Here is a 22,038-nt window from a genome sequence, read left to right as displayed (position 1 = left end):
AACCTAGTCTCCTAAGCGGCCAAAGAGGAAATCACTCCATCTGCTGGGTGCCCATCCCTGGAGGAAGCCAGCAGCATTAGACGTGCCCCTGACCTCAAGGAGCTTTCAGTCTAGTCGGGAAGACATGACATAACAAACAGCTTGTTCTCGCAAAGATTTCCCTGCCTATTCTCGAAACTGCGTCTTCCAGAAGGAGGAAGTGATGGGTCTGCAGTGAAGCAAGCTCGGATATGAAGGCACACGCTGACTCAGGAGAAACGGGGGCAAGTCCTTGCCCACAGGATGTCATTACAGAGCCGTGCTGACCAATAAGTACATAGGGCCCGTCACGTACGCATGTCCTTTCAAATGTTCTAGCCACATTTTTAAAAAGCAGAAAGAAGCAGGTGACATTCATTTTGATGAAACATTTTATTCAACCGCAAATATCTAAGTTATCTTTTAAGATATAATCAATACAAAAATTACTGAGATATTTCCATTCTTTTTTCACACAAAGTCTTCAAAATCTAGAATGCACTTTGCATGTACATCACATCTCAATTCAGACCTGTCACATTTCAAGTGCTGTTTCCTCACGTGGCTAGAGGTGGCTACACTGGACAACACAGTCATAGAGGCTTCCAGATGGACTAGCTGTGCTTAACATGGGCCCAGGCACCTCTAGGACTTTGTGAATGAGCTTTGGCAAGTCCATTAATTTCCCTGAAACTGTCAGTCAACATTTGAGTGCCTGTGCCTTTTCCTCAAGAAAGGGTTGATAGTTTTACTACATTTTCAAAGGAGTCTTGGCATCTGAAAAAGGTTTAGAACTGCAGTGGTTATAGACTTGTAGGCTGAAGACTGAGCCCAGCCCTTTCATTTTCAGTACAAGAGCCTGTGGGCAGAGAAGGGGGCTGCCTACTCAAGGGAACATATTGCTTCGTGACCCAGTTGGACTAGAAGCCATGCTTCTGGACTATGTTAGGTCCCCTCACCGCCCCTGCCCCCAGCCCTGGAGAGCAGCGGAGATTCTTGGTGTGACATCAACAGTAAGGAGGGTGTGGGAGCGGAAACAGAAGTCAGCAAGCAGCAGTTTCCACAGCTTCTTGCTACTAGAAGTGTGACATATTCTCCTGAACTCATTTTAGTTCTCATGCAAATTTCCATGGAAAATACAACTTCCTCTTTTTTTTTTTTTGCTCATGCCCCATCTCCCTCATCAAAGGCTTAGCGTCCTGTGACTTCCCACCCTGGCTCTCACAGGGAGGATCCCAGTAGCAATCCTTTGCCACCACCCCACCCTCCACACACACCCAGGATGGACCTACAGTGAAGGCCCTTTAACAATGAGAGTCCTCAAATCTGGCTGGTCATCAGAACCACCCTGGGGGTGTGGGTGCCTGGGCCTCAGACCCATTACACCGGAATCTCTAGGAAAATGGCCCAGGAATCCTCTACTGATAGGGGTCTCCTGGTGATTCCATTTGTGTTCATTGTTGGCTTTGTTTCCTTTTCCTAAGGAAGGTTGCATGGCAGAGTGAGAGCTGGGCTTTGCAGTCACCTGAATTTTGAAGCTGGCTTCCTGTCACTTTCTAGCTCTGTGACTTTGGACATGCTTGCGTTTTAACCTCACTGAGTTTCCCTTTTGTTACCTGCAGAAGGGAGATAATATGAGATTAAATGATTGACAGCTGTAAGAAACCTGCTCTTGGTCCTCGCAGATGCCAGCCTTCTGGGCCCAGCCCTTGCCTCTCCACCCGACTCCCCCGTCAAACTGGGAAAACTGAAGACTGTGGTCAAGAGGCTTGAAGGAGAACCCAATGTTTCAGACACCAGTATATGTACGGTCAAAACACTTCCTTGAGTTCCTCCCAAGATGCCAAACAAAGATAACCATAGTTATTTTCCCCAGAGGATGGAAAAAGAAAATTCCTGACATCAATTTCAGAGTCTTGACATGATCCCAAGCAACACGACGGATTTTCCACAAAGTCCGTGGCTGGGATCCTGTAATTTCCATTCACAGAAATGTTAACATTGACTCCGAGCCACACTCAGAGATGATATATTTCTAAAAGTCCATAAACTCCCAAGCAACAAATTGTTTCAGAAAGTCTCCTATTGGATGACTCTCAAGGCTTCCCTGAGGGGGCTGCCATGGGGAACATGCAGGGACTTCCCTGTCCCCGGGGCTGGGTGGTGATGGGGGAGCAGCTCTGGCCTCCCAGAACCACCTGAGCTCCACACCTCCACCTCTCCCCCCTCCATGGACCTCTACTACATGGAGGTCACGCTCCTCCTGGTGCCAGAACACCCTGCACATCCCAGCCTCAGTCCTCGTCATCACGCGTGCCCTCTTTTCCTCCGTGCCTCTCCTTATCTTTCAATGAGATAAGTCCCACTTTCAAGTCCCACCTCTTCCAAGAAGTTTCCAGGCCTCTCTAGTTCTTCTGAGTCCCCAGAGCTAGTTACCTGCATTTCCTCCTTGACCTTTTTACTGGAAACTGGAGCTTGGGTTCCCAGGCAGGGGCCTTGCATGAAAGAAGTGCTCAATAAAGCTTTACGGATTGATGGGTTTGACAAGCGCTCCAAGGGGTGGAAGTGGAAATTCAAATTAACTTAGGACCTAGACATAAATTATACAGTCAGCCTGAGGCCTTGACCTGCATCATTCATGTATAGATCGTGTCCCATTTGACCCTGAAGTTGCAAAAGAGAGGAAACAAGAGTTGCTACATAACAGCCTAACCACAGTGTGCACACATCTTGTTTGTTATCTGCAGGTGACGGACGCTTTTGGTTTCACAAACATAGGCCTATTGCAAGATTAGTTCTTTAGTACTCTGGGCTAGGAACTAACTCTTTGCTGTTAGATCAGCTGGAGACAGTGAGACATGGGCCTCTGCTAAGGCTTAGGATGTCGGTCACTTTCAGAAAATCTATTCCATAAATGGGCTTCCCTTCAGCTAAGTGAATCACAAAGTCAAGAAGGAAGCTTACTGAGGAGGAAAAAACCCTGCCAGGGTGTGTTATTAGGTTGTTTAATTTCATGAACACAGTTGGACTGTGGAACCGATCTACTTTCCCTTTTCTCTTTGGCTGCTATGAAGCTCAGAATCATTCCTGTGACGACCCGCCCCAAAGGGAGGATGTCTATTTCTGTATTAATCTCTTGACTAGCTCCATTGCATTTCATATCTTCACTTTTCCTCTGTTTTTAACATCAACCTGCTGAAATTTGTCTTAAATCCTATTTAGAATGAGGAAGAGGGTAAGAGAAGCAGAAAAATGGTCCTGGTCCTAAGGAGTCAAGAACAGATACATAAGGAAGATAAGTAACAATAATGAAAATAATATTATTTCTTTAGCATTTACGCAAGGCACTATGGTATATATCATCTCACTAAATTCCCCCAACAGGCTCCCTAGGTAAGTACAAAACTGTTCTTTTCCCCAAATTAGTATGCCAGGTGAGGAAAGGGATGCTGAGAGAGGTGAAGTCATGAGGCCAAGATCACAGATCTGCTGAATGGTACGTCAGGAGCCAAGCCCAGGTCTGCCGGATGCCGAAGCATTGTATTTACAAACATCCCATGTTAGGGGCAGAAAGTGAAGGTGCCACAGTGGGGTTCAGAGAGAGCCTGGAGTTAACAGTTAAAGAGGTAACTTCTGGCCAGCCTGCGCTAAAACATGCCAATGCCTTTGACTCAAATGGAGAATATTATGAGGTCCATGGTACCGTGGTTGTGATGACAAATAGCTAAGATAGTAAAGAGCCTGAGGGTCCTAACACCACGGCGCCTCACGTCCCCTCATGCCCGAGGTTCAGGGATGATGTGTGACTGCGTGCCTCCTGAGGGCAAGGACTGCGTCTCGTTGACACTGTGCCAAACGCACACAGCTATATTCTGGTCACACACACACTCGGACCCCCCAGTTTCCTATAGAGGCACCTGTCATTACAACATTGCTCACAGACGTGGTGAACCGTTTTCAAATTTCAGTGAAAAGGGAAAAAATAGTAAGCTGGTTACTTTATACACAGAAATAACAAATTAAAAACAGATCTGCATCCAGAGTAAAGCAGAAGATTCAGGGGCCTAAAAAGGTAGTTCACACTTAAAGGGTGGGGACACTGATTTCCACCAGTGCTGATGTGGAATCGGTAAGAAGTGAAATTAGCCCCAGGGTATGTGGACGAAACAGTGGTGCTGTAATAAATCATAAATTCCTATCTGGGAGCGTCACGGTGGGTAGTCACACCTGTACCTTCTTTAGTGAAAACTTTTAAATCAAGCCCTGTCCATTGTTCTTGTGCATCTAGGTTAACACACCTTTGAAATACCAGAAGGAACACCCCTCCAAGTGGGTGTTAGCCCTCAAGACAGCACATAACCTTGTTAGCTATCCTGTATCCAGTCCCTGCCTTGCTTTCTCCCACCTCCATGTAATCTTCCGTACTTCTCTCTTTTAATTCCAAATGCATAAAAGAAGCTGCAAAACTGTTATTCTGTGGAGCATTTAAGATCTTGCCTCCCAGCGTTCTTGTCAGTTTTGGCTCAAATAAACTTATAAACATTCTCAACAGGTTTAGATGTTCTCATGTCGACAGGGTTGGGGGTCGGGTGTCTCTGGATTTTACACTCCCAGTGCTTTGTGCTTTGGAGTCCAAACGGGGCTCAAATTTGTTCACTAAAAAACAACAGGCCCAGAATGGAGTCACTTTTGCTAAGCCCCACCAGGACTTAATACCTAACCTAAGTGCGGTTTCAGCTTCTCCCAGAATGGAATTTTAAACCAATCAGTCTGGAATTTTCTGGTCAACACTAGGTAATCTGCCTGATAAGACCCCTGCCGCCCCTCCCCAAAGAAAGGTGCCCTGGGCTGAAACAATCCTTTCTTTTCCTCTGCTACTAACTTTATTGTTCCACCCAGTTTCTGCCTATAAAAGCCTTCCACTTCTATAAATTATTTATTTTAAGGAATTGTCTAATGCAATTGTGTGGGCAAATCCCAAATCTGCAGGAAAGGCCAGCAGGCTGGAAATTCCCACAGGAGTTGATGTCGCAGTCTTGAGTTCCAGGGCAGGCTGGAGATACAACTCCTTCCTCCTGAGAGACCTGTCTTTTCTTTTAAGGCCTTCAACTGATTGGAAGAGGCCCACACACGTTATAGGAGGTAAGTAGCTTTATTCAGTCTATTGATTTAAATATTAATCCATCTGCAATGAACTGGCTGCTTGTGTCTCCCCAAAATTCATATGTGGAATCCCTAATCGCAGTGTGATGGTATTAGGAGTGGGGCCTTTGAGAGATAATTAGATCATGCAGGTGGAGACTTGATGAACGGGACAAGTGTCCTTATTAAGAAGAAACCAGAGTGCTAGCTTGCTCTTTCCACCATGGGAGGACACAGCCAGAAGGTGGCTGGCTGCAACCCAGAAAAAGGCTCTCACCAGAACCTAACTATGTCTTGTCTCAGACTGCCAGCCTCCAGAATAATGAGAAATACATTTCTATGGTTTATAAGCCACCCAATCTATGTTACCTTGTTATAGCAGCCTGAACAGACTAAGACATCTGAAAAATAGCTCCCCAACAACATCTGGACTGGTGTTGGACCAAACACCTGGGCGCCATCGCTTAGCCAAGCTGACACAAAAAATTAACCATCTTGGGCACTTACTAGCTTTGTGACTTGGGCCTCAGTGACAAGATCTACTTCAGAAGTTTGTTGGGAGGGTTAGACAAGGTGCACACCTGAACGCTTTGCAGTGTCTGGAGCGTGGTGAGTAGAGGTAGATCTAATGGGACCCCTGGCAGTAGAGTATGAAGAGATTCAGGCCTCTGGACTTCCACATGAGTGACAGTGGTAGCTGAGCCACCTTTCCAGCCAGGGAAACACATTCTGCCAGGCTCCAAGAGCAGCATGGGAGCAGAGACACATCCTCATGACCCATTCCTTCTGGTCACACAGAAGCCAAAGTGTCAGCGGCCTCTCTTTAGATGGCCTGACCATGGGGTGTTGTGAGCTCCACCCTGAGGGCAGTGATGCTAATGCAGCAGCTGAAGGGAAACCAGATCCATTCCCAAGGAGGGCCAGCCCCGCGACCTGATTCTGTGTCCTTTGGCACCCTCCCGGAAGGATCAGGCCATCATATGCATCCATCCAAGAAAGGATCACCAAGAGGCCCTCAGCAGAGAGTTCATTTGCATGATAAAGTTAAATCTAAAGGTACACAGCTTATAGCAAAAACACATATAAAAGGGAATTATTTCCCCAAGAATTAAAGTCCCAAGTCTCGATGGGTTCCCGATCTCCATTATCCAGTAGTTTTCAGCCAGGACACTGCCTTAAGATGCCTAAAATTAAGAAAGAATGACTTTATTGAAATTATACTGACCTTAGAAAAGTTCATTCCATGCTAGGTGGAGAAATTATGGGCACACGTAGCTGCTGTCTCCAAGACAGTGGCCTGCATGCACATCCTGGAAAGGAGAGCATTGGGCCAAGGGCAGGGGGGGAGGGAGGGTCCCCAGCCTGTGACTCCCTGCACATCCGGGCAGGAGCAGATGCAGATGGGAAGAAGCACTGGGGTCCATCCTCTTTATCCTTCGGTGAGGCAGTAACTAAGTCCCAACTTAAGCATCATGTGAAAACACACCTTCACTCCCTTCTGCAATTTAAGACAACTCAGGGGCAAGGTAACCAACGTGAATGAGCAAGTAAGTGTGAAGTGACACCTAAAGGACACGAGTACAGCCAAGACCCCCCTCTGATGCCTGTTTCTCCAGCTCGTGAGCCTAGTTACGTGGTCTCAATTTAAAAGGTGGGTGTCTCAATCAAAGCTTCAGGAAGGATGCCCTCATTGATGAAAGCAAATGCTTCCGGAGGAGACTGGCATCCCTGTCTGTCTCAGGACAGCTAGCATCAGAGCCATTCCTTCCTCTCCACAGCCCAGGACTAGTTGTCCTTCCCTTTCCTGGTTCATTTCCACTTCCACTGCTGAGCACTAGATTGTCCCCCGGGGAGCATCTACCCACAGCAACAAACATTCCTGAGGGCTCACTTTGCGGCCGGCACTGTTCTCAGAGCTGGGGCTCCAAGACACTGTTCCTGCCCTCACAGCTGGCATTCTCGGCCTTTACATCTTCTATTTCCTCCTGTGAATCTCCCAGTCACAAATCGTGACCTCTGGCTGGGACCTGACCCCAGCGCTCCAGCTCGGCTGGTCCATCTGGGGAGCCCATCATCCACTCAAACTTACCGTGACCCAGTTGAACTTTTCTTACCACCTCCTCCTGCACTTTACATCCCTATTCCTCTCAATGACACCACTGCTTACCAGTCATCCCTGCCTAAAACTTCCATGACAATAGAAATGGGTCACATCTACTGAGTGCTGAATATGCTCCAGGCACATAAGTTACCTAATTTAACCCCACCACACAGCTATGAGGTGAGCTCCATTATAGATGAGAAAAGGGAAATTCCGAAAGGTTAATAAATTTGCCAAAACTCAAACGCTAGCTAGAAAGTAGCATAACCAGATGTCAAATCCAGGTCTATTCCCAATGAGTAGCAGGCTTCTTTCAGTGTGTCCAGGGACCCTTGGGGATCCCTGAGAACTTTCTAGGGGTCTATGAGTCAAAACTATTTTCACAATAACACCGTTATTTGCCTTTTCACTCTCCTTCTCCTACAAGGGTACAGTGGAGTGTCAGAAGTTATGCGACATCACAACAGACTGAATTCAGAGACACAGATGAGAATCCAGTAAGCTATCTTTCTCACTAGCTGGATAGCAAAGAGATTTGAAAAAATGGAAAACAATGCCACTCTTCTTACTAGTTTTTTTTCATTTTGGAATATATAGTTATTATCAGAAAACGTGTTAACATGTAAAGAGATTGTTATTGTTATTTAGATTTGTTTCTTAGTTTTAATGTGTAATATGGTAAACATCAATGGATATACTCCACGACAACAAAATTCAGTAATTTAAAAAAGTGTAAAGTGGTCTTAAGACCAAAAAGATTGAGAACGACTGATTTAAAGCTTCTGTCTTTCCTTTCTATTCATCAACAGTTCACATCTAAATTTAAGAACCGTCAGATATTTTCTGGCCGCCAGGCTGCCCTGGTCCACCTTGTCCAGTAGCGGCTGTTTGTGGATTTCTCCTGCTATTTTCTACACAACCTTCCTTGTGCTTCAAAAAAAAATTATTTAAATTTATTGTTATATATTATTTTTATTTTAAACATTTTAAGGCAAATAATTTAATATGACACGTGTTCCCATGTGTACTGTGTATCACGTTAGCAATGATTTATATCCCTTGAAAATCCATGGTTAAGTCTTTGTTCGAAGTGAATCATATTTAAAATATTCAGGAGAACTACCAAAAAAACCCCCAAAAAAACCCAAAACCCAAAACTGTCTTAAGACAGTGGTTCTCAAACTTGAGCCTGCATCAGTAACCTGGAGGGCTAGTTAAAAGCTAGATTGCTGGCCCCACCCCGAAGTGGGGCTGGGGATGGGGCCTGAGAATCTGCATCTCCAACAAGTTTCCTGTTGATGCTGCTGCTGATCCAGGACCACATTTTGAGAACCACAGTTTTAAGGAAATAACTTCCAATCAGTTTATAAAACTGATTCACCACACACAGGGTTTGCATCGCGCCACCTGAGCTTCATGTACGTAACAATATCCCATCTTTTCATACAAATGGGATGCAGGGAACTGATAAGCTGAGAATGCAATGGTAGTTTGAATAGATTGGTGACTTTTTTTTTTTTTTTTGAGAGTTGGTATCTTTCTCCTTAGGCATAGCTTAAAGTGTCTCTTCTTCTTTTTTCTTCTTCTTCCTCTTTTTTTTTTTTTTTACATCTGTACTCTTAATCGCCAACGACAGAAACTGAACTTGAATTGGTCTAAACATAGAGGGAACTTACTGGGCGGGTCAGAGCAGGCCTGGGTCCAGGTGTCTCGATCATGATTAGGAATCTGTCCGCATCCTTGGGCTCTGCTTTCCTCATGTTCTCTCTGTTCTCAGGCAGGGTCTCTCCCACATGGTGACATGATGACCTCAGGAGCTCCAAGATTCCTCCAACCAGCCTCGTAATCTTCATGGCAAGACAGAGGTCCTCTTTTCTAACAGATCTAGCAAAAGTCCAAGGGTTGACTCCGTAGCCTCGATTGATTTTTTGTGTGTGATAAAATACACATCACATAAAATTTACCATTGTAATCATTTTTAAGTACACTGTTCTGTGGTATTAAGTGCATTCACATGGTTGTGCAATTATTACCACTGTTGTTCGCTCTGGGTAGCAGCCTGCTGTTTTTCCTCTAAGAAACTACCCATCCCCAGCTCCATTTGGTTACGTGAGGCTTCCCGTATTTCATTTGCAGGGGTGCATATGAAACGCATACCTGGCCAATGAGAGTTGTTTCCCAGGCCTCAGTGTTTGGTCCAGGGACAGCCCTGGACAGAAGTTGGGTTAATCAGAGTCCATACTCGTCATTCTGGGTTATGTTGAAACTACTGGGAGAGGGGACTCCGTTAATGTTGCCAAGCTGGTAGGATGTGAGTCTAGAAGGAGGCTGTGACAAAACCAACAGAGAGGAAAGCAGATCCAGAGGTAAAGAGGGAACGATACTGAGGCCTCAGTTATTTAAGCCAATGTATTTCCTTCTATTTTCCTGTCTTGCAGAGTCCCAACTGACACGGGACGGTAGGCAGAACACTGGTCCATATCCTAATCATCCTAATCCCTGGAATCGGGGATTATGTCACCTTACACGGCAAAGGGAAATTAAGGTTGCAGAGGGAATTGCAGCTGCTAATCAGGTCATTTTAGGACTATCCTGGATTACCCAAATGGGACCAATGTAATCACAGGAGTCCTTAACAATGGAAGCGGGAGGCAGAAGAAAAGGTCAGAGTGATGAGACGTGAGAAAGGTGCAAATTGCCTTTGCTGGCTTTCAAGATGGAGTAAGGGGCCACGAGCCAAAGAATGCAGACAGCTTCTAGAAACTGGCAAAGGAAAGGAAACAGATTCTTCTCTAGAGGCTCCAGAAAGGAACACAGCCTTGCCAAAACCTCAGTTTCAGTCCATGAGACCCACGCCACAGTTATAACCTGTAGAACTGTGGGATAATAACCTTGTGTAGGTTTAAGCCACCAACCTTTTGGTGACTTGTTGCAGCAGCCACCAAGTGTGTGGTAATTTGTTACAGTTCAGTTTAGAAAACTGAAATGCCCTGTATTTTACCAGTTGCCTCCTTACATTGCCTGTTAAAGCACAACCGCTGACTCACCTTCCTGCAGGATTCGGGGCCTACATGGGCCACCCTGTCTGGCCTCAGCCTCTCTCTCCAGTTTCATGTCTCCATAAGTGCTTCTTTCAGTACTTTCTTCAGTCACGGTTACTCTTCTCGTTTTCCTCTCTGGGCCCTTAGTGTTAAAACTGACCCAACCCTTCTTTCCATCTCTTGCCCCACAGACTATGCCAGGCTCTTCTTTCTGCCTATTGTAACCCCACTGGTCCCTTCAGGGCCCAGCTCTAGTCCCACCGCCCCTGGTCGACCTTCATCCCAGCCCCCACACATAGTCACCTGAGCATGGACAACTCCTGCCTGCGCTGTTACTGTTTCAGATGTGTGCGGACGCTTGTTTGTCTTGCCTGACTTTGGATTGCAGATCCTCACGGACCTGCCTCCTTCCCAGGCTGTGGATCTCAGCACCTCCAAGCCCTTCTCAGAGAGAAAACAGGCTCTGAGAGGGCAAGCGATGTCCCAAAGCCTCTTGGCTTTTGGTCCACAGATCTTTCCACTTTTCCCCAAGGCCTCCAGGCCCTCACTAGATTTGTTGCACTTGTGGTTGCTTGATTGTTCCCTCCACCAGGCTGGCTTACTTACTGCCTCCATAAGCAGCCATCCCTGCCTGCATTCAGCATGGTTCCCTGCCCTCAACACCCTCAAACCAGTCTTTGAGCCACGTCTATAAAATCACAGAGGTTTGTATGAGCAGAACAAGGTTTGTCTCTCAAGCCCCACAGAATAAAACGAGGTAGTGTGTGTCCTTCTTTCCCTACTTTCCTTTAGAGCTTGGGTAAGGTCTACTTAGGGAACTTTACTCATTGGGGAGTGACCTATGATTCCTTACTGAGCCCTACAACACTGCGTGAACCACAGAAATGAAGCAAATATTAGTGACTTGGGCGAGATCTGTGCTCTTCTCTGAGCCTTGGATTTTTCATCTGTAAGTTAAGGAGTTCGTGCCATTACACTCAACCTCGCTGGGTACTCAGAAAAATGCAAATTAAAGTAAGATACTATTTTCACCCATCAGATAAGCAAACAGTTGTAAAAAGTGATATCTAATGTAAGGGAGGATGTGGGGAAACTGATATATTTGTGCGTTACTCATGGGAATGTGAATTGCTACAACTCTTGGGGAGAATAATGTGACAGTATCTTAAAATGAAAAGTATGCACATCGTTAGAGGTCATCACGATGGGGAGGGTAGGGGATACTGACCCAAAGGGAGTACAAGGCGGACTCTCCAGGTGCTGGCAACGTCCTGTTTCTTGATCTGGGTACTGGTCACATCGTGTGTTCTATTTGTGAGAGTTCATTAAACTGTACATTTATGATGCATGCTTTTTTTGGTACGTATATTAACCTGACTGTTCATCACAGGAAACAGGTGAACAAACAAGATATAGCCATGCTATGGAATCAGAAGGAGCTTATTAAAAATGTTATATCAATCTGTATTGAGCTAGAGAAAGGTTTATGATAAATTATTCAGTGGGGGGAGCAAGTTGCAGAGTAAGATGTATGATTCCATTTTTGTGAAAGGACAACACAGAAGGAACCAGTGCATGTGTTCATGTTTGAATATATGTATTCGAACATAGATAAAGGTGTGGAAGGGCACCCCACGTAATTCATTAACCTAGGTTCCCTCAGAGGTGGCAAGGCTGGAGGAGAATGAGGGGAGATTTTGTACATCTCTATACTTGACTTGTTATAACAAGCATGTATCACTTTTTCAATTAAATTTTAATAAACCAGGAAAAAGGAAGATAGGGATCCAGAGAAGAGTGGCTATCCCCTGGGAGAGTGGTGCAGGGAAAGCCCAGGATGACAGCTGAGCGTCAGATCTAGAGAACAGTCAGAGCAGATGAGAGCAGGGAGAATGGCTCCTGGAGGGAAGTCTTCTGGGGAAAAAAGATTGAATAGATGATATGATGGTGAGTTTGACAGCCAGAATATGATAAGGGCAAATACTGAGGGGGGAAAACGGCAGTTAGAAACCCCAAGAACATAAATCGGTGCAAGAAAGGAATATAATCGTACTATGGTTTACTTAATTCTGTAGTGGTGCTATTTACATAGTCATGGTACTGTAAACACAAGTTATTATTAACTTTTAGAATCATCCTACAGACAAAGAAACAAGAACTTATCACAGAGTAAGATGTATACATAATAGAATGTGTATTTATCAACACTGCCAATTTATAAATGAAAAGACAGTTGATTTGTGAGGTTGATGAAGAAAGGAAAGTTAAAAGGGAATATCTTAGTGGATGGTCAAGAAATGGAACAATGGAACACACATGTATATACATATTTATATATTTGCATACATATGCATATTTATATATTCATTACATATTAGGTTGGTGCAAAAGTAATTGCAGTTTTTGCAATTATTTTTAACCTATTAAACCACTATTACTCTTGTACCAATCTAATATTATTACATATAATACACATATAGTTTAACCAAAAAGTGTTAATATTGGAAGTTATATTGAAAGAGGTGAGGAGGGGAAGTAGGTGTTGTAAGTGAGCTGAATCCTTTACTATCATTGGAAGAAGTCAGTAGATAATGTTTTAAATTGATAAATTAGGAAATAGTGATGTGAACCTGTTATTACCACATATCGAGGCCACCACCAAAAGACAGTTAAACAAGGTTCCTCCTGGGAGTGGGTGAGGGAGGGAGGAGTATGTAGGGAAGGATAGCACTGGGGACGGCTGCTTTTCATTTTAAACTCCTTGAAACCTTTTATAATTAAGGGTATTTCTTAAATTGATTTTAAAATAGTATTTAAAATAACTTTAAAAAAAGGAAATGTGTGTGTGTGTGTGTGTGTGTGTGTGCGTGTGTGTGTGTGTTAACATTCAACAGATTCTAATTTGGGAATAAGTGAACTAAAAAGATTGAGAACTACGTATCAGTGGTAACTAGTATCTTAAGAGTGGATGACACCGCCCTGGGGAGCCTGAGAGACTAAGAACTTAGGTCAGAATCCTAGGTTTCATCATTTAGGTGATAGATGTTAAAAACTCTTAAAGGAAACACGAGAAATGGCCGGCAACATAGAAGTGTGGGAGAGTGCAGTGTGGTGGAAGGTTGAGGAAAGAAACGTGACAGGGAGGGAGCATCAGTCTGTCAAATGCCATACTATCAAGAGCCAGTGAAGTTTCCACTGTGCTTAGCAGTACGGAGGTCCCTGGACTTCGGGTCACCGGCTAAGCCCACCATATGCTGTCTGCACATATTTGCTATATTGGACTATATGCACTGTGTATGCACATGTTGGGGTCTTGGACTGCCTGACTTACAGAAATATTAGGGCAGGGTTACATTTTTCTCATTCAGAGTTCCGATCTCTTATCTACCTGGCATGTGACTCTCATCCCCTCCAAAGGAAGAAGGTATTGAGGGCAGGTCCAAGTTACAAACATATGTCTCCATTCTGCAGTTTGGGATTTTTCCTCGGGAAGAGATGCTCTAGTATAGGAGAAAGGATTGCATCCCCATAAGCCGGTACTCAATTTTCATTTTAACCAGATGTCACCAGAACAGCCTTTCTTGGGTGTGAGAGTGGGGGGAATCTGAGAATTTGTTCCATCCCAAACTTGTCAGGTTCCTGAGAGGTAATCCTGGCTCTGTATGTAGAGAAGTTAATACCACACCATTCGCACAACCATTTGGGTATTTCCATTCAAATCTCCCCGAGAACTGCTGGTTGCCCAGTCTGTGCTCCTTGTCAAACAACCGCTTTCCTTTTCCTTGCCTCCTCTGAGGCATTCTAGAATAGTCTTCCGGGGTCATTAAGGAGTCCCTAGCTTTCATCGAGGAGGCTTTCCCTTGGGCCCTGAGAGACCTCAGGCTGTGGTTGCCAGTCTCCGTCCACCACTGGATGCGCCACCCCCCAAATTCTCCTAGTACAGGAGGAGGTGCTCAGCGAACTAGGAGAGAGTTGCAGCTTCTTGACAACCTAAAGCTGCTGGGAATGTTCATTTTGTCCCTCTGTCCCCAGGCTGGATTCTCCTTGGGAACCAAAGGCACATAATAACATTCTGGTTCAGGATGTTGCTCCAATACACCCTCGCTCTAGCTTCCTCCTCCTAATTCTGAAAACAGAAGTTCTTGCACTTAAGGTACATAAGAATCACACGGGGTTCTATTAAAATAATAGATTCCTGGACCCCAACCACAGAGTTTTTTATTAGATCCTGGGAATCTGCATTTTAATACATGGTCCTGATGCAGGTGGTCCTGGGACGTTAGGGAACAGTGCCCTGCAGCCACCAGCAATGACGTGCCTCGCTGCTTCTCCCTTGGGATGAGAAAACATCCAAGCATAATAACTCCATCTCTTTTTTTTAATCCTTTTTGTTTTTAGTTCTAAAGTTAAAACAATAGCACAAACTATTAGGGCATTATGCTAAGTGAAATAAGTCAGACAAAGAGAGACAAATGCTACCTGATCTCCCTTGTATGTGGGATCTAAAAAAGAAAACAACTCCATAGAAACAGTAGATTGGTGATTGCCAGGGGTCGGGGCAGGAGGTAGGAATGGGTGAAGGTGGTCAAAGGTGCAAACTTTTGGTCGTAAGATAATTAAGTTCTGGGGATTTAATGTACAGTATGGTGACTATAGTTAACAGCACAGGCTAGGATATTTGAAAGCTGTTAAGAGAGTAGATCTTAAAAGTTCTAATCACAAGAAAACAATGTACAACTAGGTGAGGGGATGGGTGTTAACTACTTATTGTGGTCATTTCACAGCATATACGTGTATCAAATCATGTGGTACACCTCGAATGAATACAATGTTATATGTCAATTACCTCTCAATAAAACTGGAAAAAAGAAAATATGACTTTACGTATAATTACCCCAATGTTTTAAGTTACTAACAATCCTTAAATAAGTACATAAACAAATACCTGCTGTTGAACGCTGAACACCACAGAGTTGCTCACTTGAGAAGCAGGTTAATTTAGCAACCAATACTTGAATTTGGATCTCAGACTTGAAACCTATTTGTTTGCGCCGTCTCTGGCAGTTTAGTATACCACCTCAGCTGAACAGTTGTCACTTAGGCTTCATACCTTATTATCAGCTGCTCTTGGAGGGTGTCTGCCTAGTTCTCTAAGCATTCCAAGGAATCTTCAAGTGACTTTCCTTTATAATGTAAAGCACATGCATCATTCGAAACATACTTCTATAGTTGGTATACATACTCTATTGAATTCATGTGATAATATATACAGAGGGTGCCAAAAAAATGTATACACTTGTTTTTTTCCCCTTTCTTCCGCCTCCCCCCATACTCTGGTTCAAGCCGTTGTTTCTCAGTCTAGTTGTGTAGGACACAGCTCCCTGGCCCAGGCTGGTATTGTGAGCCTATGCTCTCCCGGCTGAGGCAGTCGGTCGCCAGTCGTCAGTAGGCCGCTCACAGCAGCTCACGATGGCTGCTGGCCACTCACACTGGCCACCAGCCGCTCATGGCAGCACACAGCAGATGCAGCAGCACTCAGCAGCCCGCAGCAGCTCACACCAGCCTCCGGCTGCTCATGGCAGCCCAGCTCCAGGGAGAGCTGTTGTTCACAATCTGAGCTGTAGAGGGCGCAGCTCAATGGCCCATGTGGGAATCGAACCGGCGACCTCAGCATTAGGAGCATGATGCTCCAACCACCTGAGCCACCGGGCTGGCCCTGTATACACATTTTAAGAAAGGAAAACTGTATTAAAATTGTAATACTCAATATATACCTATAACAAAAGATGAATACAAGTCACGTTTGACTTCTGCAATTACACTGCTCAAAGTGGTTACCATCAGCGTCCAGACACTTCTGATCCCAGCGAACTACTGCTGGAGCAACGTTGACCAAAGTGTCCACCTGTGTACATTTTTTTGGCACCCCCGGTTTATACAGAGGGTGCCAAAAAAAGTATACACATTTAAAGAGATGTTATCTTAAAATGCTTATACATTTTCATTTTTTTTTTGGCATCCTCTGTATATACATAATTTTCAAATTAAGAGGGTAAAAGCAGACCTATGGAGTGAATTTATAACGTGGAACATTCTGGCACATCCTCAATGAGTGAAACTTAAGCTATTCTTCCATTGGAGCTTGGGAATCATTCCTCTTTATTTTTAAGTGAAATGTAGTTAGACTTTACAGGCTTTATGCACAGAAAAACAATGAAGGATTACATATCAGAAGCAGAGTTCAAAACTTTTGAGTCTAAAAGGGCAGTAAGTTCTTAACATAAAGACATCCTGTAGTTTTGCATAATCAGTAGAGCAGATGGAAGATTATTCTGTTTTCATGTTTAGAATTTCTTACATGATTGTACAATTTTCTCAGTGCCCAAGCAATAGTTTTGGGGTGAATTAAAAGCCTAAAATTCACCCAAACAATATTACAGATGACTTCCAGGGGGTGATGAGTCTCCTGATAGCAAACCCTGACTTAGGGTGGTAACAGGAAAGGCAAAAATGATTAAGATAATCAGTGGAGAAAAAGTTAGCGAGATAATTCAGAAGGGAGTTGGGGTGGGGGGCAGGGGAGAGCTCTGTATTGATGGAGTTGGTATGTGGTGCCACAGGTCACGACAGATTCTAAAACTCATTACCATCCATCAGGTCCTCTGGCTTGTATTTAACTCTATTTTTGAGCCCTATTTTCATACAGAGCATCTATAAGGTCTTCTTGTCACTTCCTATAGATGAAAAATTAATATTGGGTCATGACCTTCCTGAGAAAGAAGTTACTGACTTAGCATCTGGTTGGATTATATGGGTCGAATGCGTTACATGGGTGCATAGTTCCTGGTTGCTTTCATGAATTTTTTTTCCCATTCTAGGTTTTTTCCCAAGTCCAATAATAATAAATTATAAAGACAATTTGAATGGCTAGTATGGTCCCCAACTGATTTTTTCCCCCAAAAGACTGCATCTTTCTGAAGTGCAAAATGACTAAAAGGCCCATTTGTGTGCTGCCACTAACAATGAGAATACATCTTTATACACTGCGGCATTTAAAAAATGTTGCCCTAACATATTTGAGTTTTTTCTCTTGACATCTCATGGTTAGTAACTTACTGTGATAATCAAAACCATAGCAATGTAGGTAGCTATGAAATGTTTGGAAATACTGCAATAGTTACTTCATTACAAAATGGATAATATTTTAATAATCTATATATATCTATATAGCTATAAGTATGGTTTGGACAATGTATGAGTTTAGGTTAATCTTCCCATATTATAGCTTCGGCCTGCCTTAATGGCTTATCAACAATTTTACTTGAGTTATCCCTTTAGGTGTAGCTGTCCCTTCTTATAGTCCATTCAAACTAAAATTGATAGAACCACAGCTTGTTAACTTTGTAAGATATTCCTATGCGACCTTGGGCAAGTCACTGAAGTTCTCACTAAGCTTCAGTTTCACATTCTGTAATAGTCTCCATATCATAAAGTTTTTGAGACACTTATATTTAATAATACATATAAAATACTTAGCAGAGGGCCTGAAATAGATTACAATAGTGCTCAATAACGTTAGCTTTTATAAGTACATTACATGTAAGGTATAAAGAAACTCTAAAAGTAAACCAATAAAAGTAGGAGTTGGTAAAATTATGCGTACAGGCAAAATCTGGCCCACCCCGTTTTCATGAGTAAAGTCTTATTAGAACACAGCCACATTCAATTATTTACATACTGCCTACAGCTGCTTTCACAGTGGCACTGAAGAGCTGCAACAGACTGTATGGCTTGAAAAGTCTAAAGCAGGGGTGTCCAAACTTTTTTCAACGTTTTTCACCAAGGGCCATATGCGGTAAAATACACAAACAGCCGGGCCACTCACTCGAGGTGAAGTACGTATTGCCTCACCTGGTTTATTTAAGTAAACTAAACATATTTTTGAAATTTGCTGCGGGCCAATAAAAAATGGATTGCGGGCCGCAGTTGGCCCGTGGGCCGCAGTTTGGACACCCCTGGTCTAAAGTATTTACCATGTGGCCCTTTATAAAAAGTCTGCCAACCCCTCAGCAGAAATTTAATTGACCACAACAAATAGCATTTGAAATGCAGACACGTCTATTTTGTAATCACAAACAAAAATTAAAAAAGGAAAGTCTATTAAGCCCTTCCACTCACGATTCAGGGAGAAGCTGACAGCATTGGCTCCAACCGTGATCTAAGAGGTAGATGAACAAGATGTAGATAACCCGGGCCGGCCTGGTGGCTCAGGTGGTTGGAGCTCCGTGCTCCTATCTCCGAAGGCTGCCGGTTCGATTCCCACATGGGCCAGTGGGCTCTCAACCACAAGGTTGCCGGTTCAACTCCCGCAAGGGATGGTGGGCTGCGCCCCCTACAACTAGCAATGGCAACTGGACCTGGAGCTGAGCTGCGCCCTCCACAACTAAGACTGAAAGGACAACAACTTGAAGCTGAACGGCACATTGAAAGGACAACAACTTGACTTGGAAAAAAGTCCTGGAAGTACACACTGTTCCCCAATAAAGTCCTGTTCCCCTTCCCCAATAAAATCTTTAAAAAAAAAAGATGTAGATAACCCAGAAAACTCCACTGAGTAACAGGCAATTGCAACAACATTTCCCAAGGAGTTGCAAAGGAAGAGGAAAAGTCTCTCCTTCCACCAGTGTGGACCCTGAGAATAACAGCAAAGGAATGAGAACAACATTTAAACAAAACTGTTATTAAGAAGAACTAGGATTTCCCCCAAAAATAGCCTACACCGTCTGCAAGACCCTAAAATTCATATACAAATTTCATAGTTTTCCTAACTGCTCAGGATTGACAGGTATTATGCAGTCTTCTGATAAGCAAGCATTCAATATATACTTACTGAATAAGTGAATAAATGAATGAAAGAATGAATGGTGCCTTTAGCATATTAGTTGTCTAAATCTAGCAAGATTAAAAAGAAGATTGCAAAGGAGTCTTGTGTCAAACATATTTTGACTAGCTCCGCTCTAATAATTGGTTTCAGGGGTGAGGACGAGAGGAACAAAAGGTCATTTGAAATAAATGTATGGCTCTGATAGCTCATTGGTTCTAGCCCCAATTCTATCATGCTGCCAACACTTCTAAGGGTTCTGGGCATATGTATTTCATGTAAGATTTCACAAAACTAGCCCAGAATAATGACCAACTGTGTAAGTAAGGGAGAGCCTTGACTACCCCTTAGGGACCCTACAGTAACAGGGATGAAAAAAAAAACAATGAAACAGCTTTGGCAGAGTTCAAGCAGATAAAACAGAATTAAAAGAACCCAGTATTGCCAAGAAATCCAATATATTCTGTGATAAAATAACAATTAAAGACATGACATTGCCATGACTCCAGACTCAACTAAAATCAATGTGAACCAAATTATACAGAGATTCAATTTTCCTTTGGATGAGACCTAGATGGTTTATTAAGTTACTTATACCAGCCCTCAACATCATCTACTCTGCACCATACCTAACACAGAATAGGCTAGGGCAGCAGTTCTCAAAGTGGGGTCCAGGGAACCTCTGAGTGGGGCCGTTGATCCCATGAAACTATTTTCACAATAAGAAGACATTACCTTTTTCACTTTCACTCTCACAAATGTAGTAACAGTTTTCCAGAGGCTACATGATATATTCACACCAGTTATGAGAATCAACCTGTTTCCTATTAAGCCAGACACTAAAGATATTTGTACAAATATAAAACATGCTGCTTTTTTTGGAAAATAATTCTTCTTCATGAAAGATTATGTTTAAATCTAATGCGTTTATTATTGTCATTTTAACATAAATTGCTAACATTTTCTTAATTTAAATTTCAAATAGGGTAAATAGAAAAAGCTCTTTGGCCTCCTCAATTTTAAGTGCAAAGGGGCTTAGAGACCAAAAACTTTGAGAACTACTGAAGTAATCAGAGAAGTGATGAAGTTTCAGTGGGCAGCTGTCTTTGGGAAGCCGTGCTCAGAGAAAGCAGTTTGTGGAACAGCTTACGTGCATAGAGTGCAGGATTGCAAAGCAGCCGCCAGTGAAATTTTCTGCTGATATATAACGACAAAGTCTTACAACATGAAAAGTCACTACAGACAGCAAATGACAAATAGCAGAGTATGTTGATGGCTATTAGGATAAAGACCAGTTTTAAGAGCAGTGCGTGTTATATTTGAATTTTATCTTTTGAATCAAGTTGAATAACACAGTTGCAAAGAAAAATTATCAAGATTTTAGAGGCTGTGACTTACAGATCATATTCTCAGAGCTTAGCACAGTGACTACCGTGTTTCCCTGAAAATAAGACCTAGCTGGACAATCAGCTCTAATGCATCTTTTGGAGCAAAAATTAATATATGACCTGGTCTTATGTTATAGTAAAATAAGACCTGGTATATTATTGTATTATATTATTATTATATTATATGATTATATTATACCAGGTCCTATAATATAGTAAAATAAGACCCGGTCTTATATTAATTTTTGCTCTAAAAGATGCATTAGAGCTGATTGTCTGGGTAGTTCTTATTTTTGGGGAAACACAGAAAAAAGCTCAGTATTTGTTGAACAAATGAGTAAATGACTATAAATGAAGTCATGAAGTTAATTAGGTTGGTAACAAAATAGCTGTATCAGGAAAGGCTTATAATGGGGATTTATTCTAGAATCAGTTCTCCAAAGAGCTGAAGAAATGAGAGCAGTTGAGACGCAGAGTTGTATCACTATCCCCAAGAAACCACCTTCTCTTTGTCTCCTCCTGATCTTTTCTGTTTTCAGTTTCTCAGAATTAGTTTAATCAGACTACTCCACCATCTTGACCGGAACTCCTCTTCACTTTCCTTTTAAAGCCTGATTAAGGGATGTTATTAGCAATCATTTCATTTCAAGCATCTAAACTCACTATGAGCTCAATAGAACTCTTAATTTTTAACCCCATAAAAACATGCTTCTTCTGTATCTTTCAACTTAATATGGTTCTTGATTCTTTTCCTCATGCTTTCCACTTAATCCTTTGGCATGTCCTGTGATTCCACTTCCAAAGCACTAATTGAATCCACTTCTCTCCATCCCTCTTTTTATCACCCTAGTCCACCTGGATTAATGTTAATAGAACCTAGCTTGTCTCCCTGCTTCCCCTCTGGTGTCTCCTTCTGCCCCTAGGAGCCCGAGTGGTTTCCTAAACACGCCAATCAGATCATGCCACTCTCCTCTTAAAAATTCTGTTAAGGTTCGCATTGTACTAGAATAAATCCAAATTCCTCTCCCTCATCTACAAAGCCCTATCCATCTGGACTCCCTACCCCTGCCCCATTCCATCCCTCTCCCCACCCTCATCTGCACCTGCCACTATGGCCTTTCCCATTTTCTAAAATGCCAAACTGCTTTCAAAGCTTTTCTGCCTCAGGGCCTAGCATTCTCTGGAATACTCTACCAAAGAATCTTTGCTGCCTTCCCACCCCCCATTTAGTTCTCTGCTCAGTGTCACCTCCCAGCTTTTCAGAGGCCTTTCCAGATCACTATAGCTAAAGAAGCACCCCTTCCCATTAAATGTGTACATCACGCTCGTTCCTTTTTAATAGCACTCAGAAGCTGAAATCATCTTGCTCATTTGTTTACTTGTTCTATGAGACCAGGACCTGTTTTATCTTGGTCATCACTGTATCCTCTATGCTTCAAAAAGTGAGAACAGTGTCTGACACACGGC

This window comes from Rhinolophus ferrumequinum, chromosome 16 (genome assembly GCF_004115265.2).
Source record: "Rhinolophus ferrumequinum isolate MPI-CBG mRhiFer1 chromosome 16, mRhiFer1_v1.p, whole genome shotgun sequence".
Classification (NCBI taxonomy): domain Eukaryota; kingdom Metazoa; phylum Chordata; class Mammalia; order Chiroptera; family Rhinolophidae; genus Rhinolophus; species Rhinolophus ferrumequinum.
The sequence above is the reverse complement of the archived record's forward strand: the minus strand, read 5'-3'. Positions refer to the sequence as shown.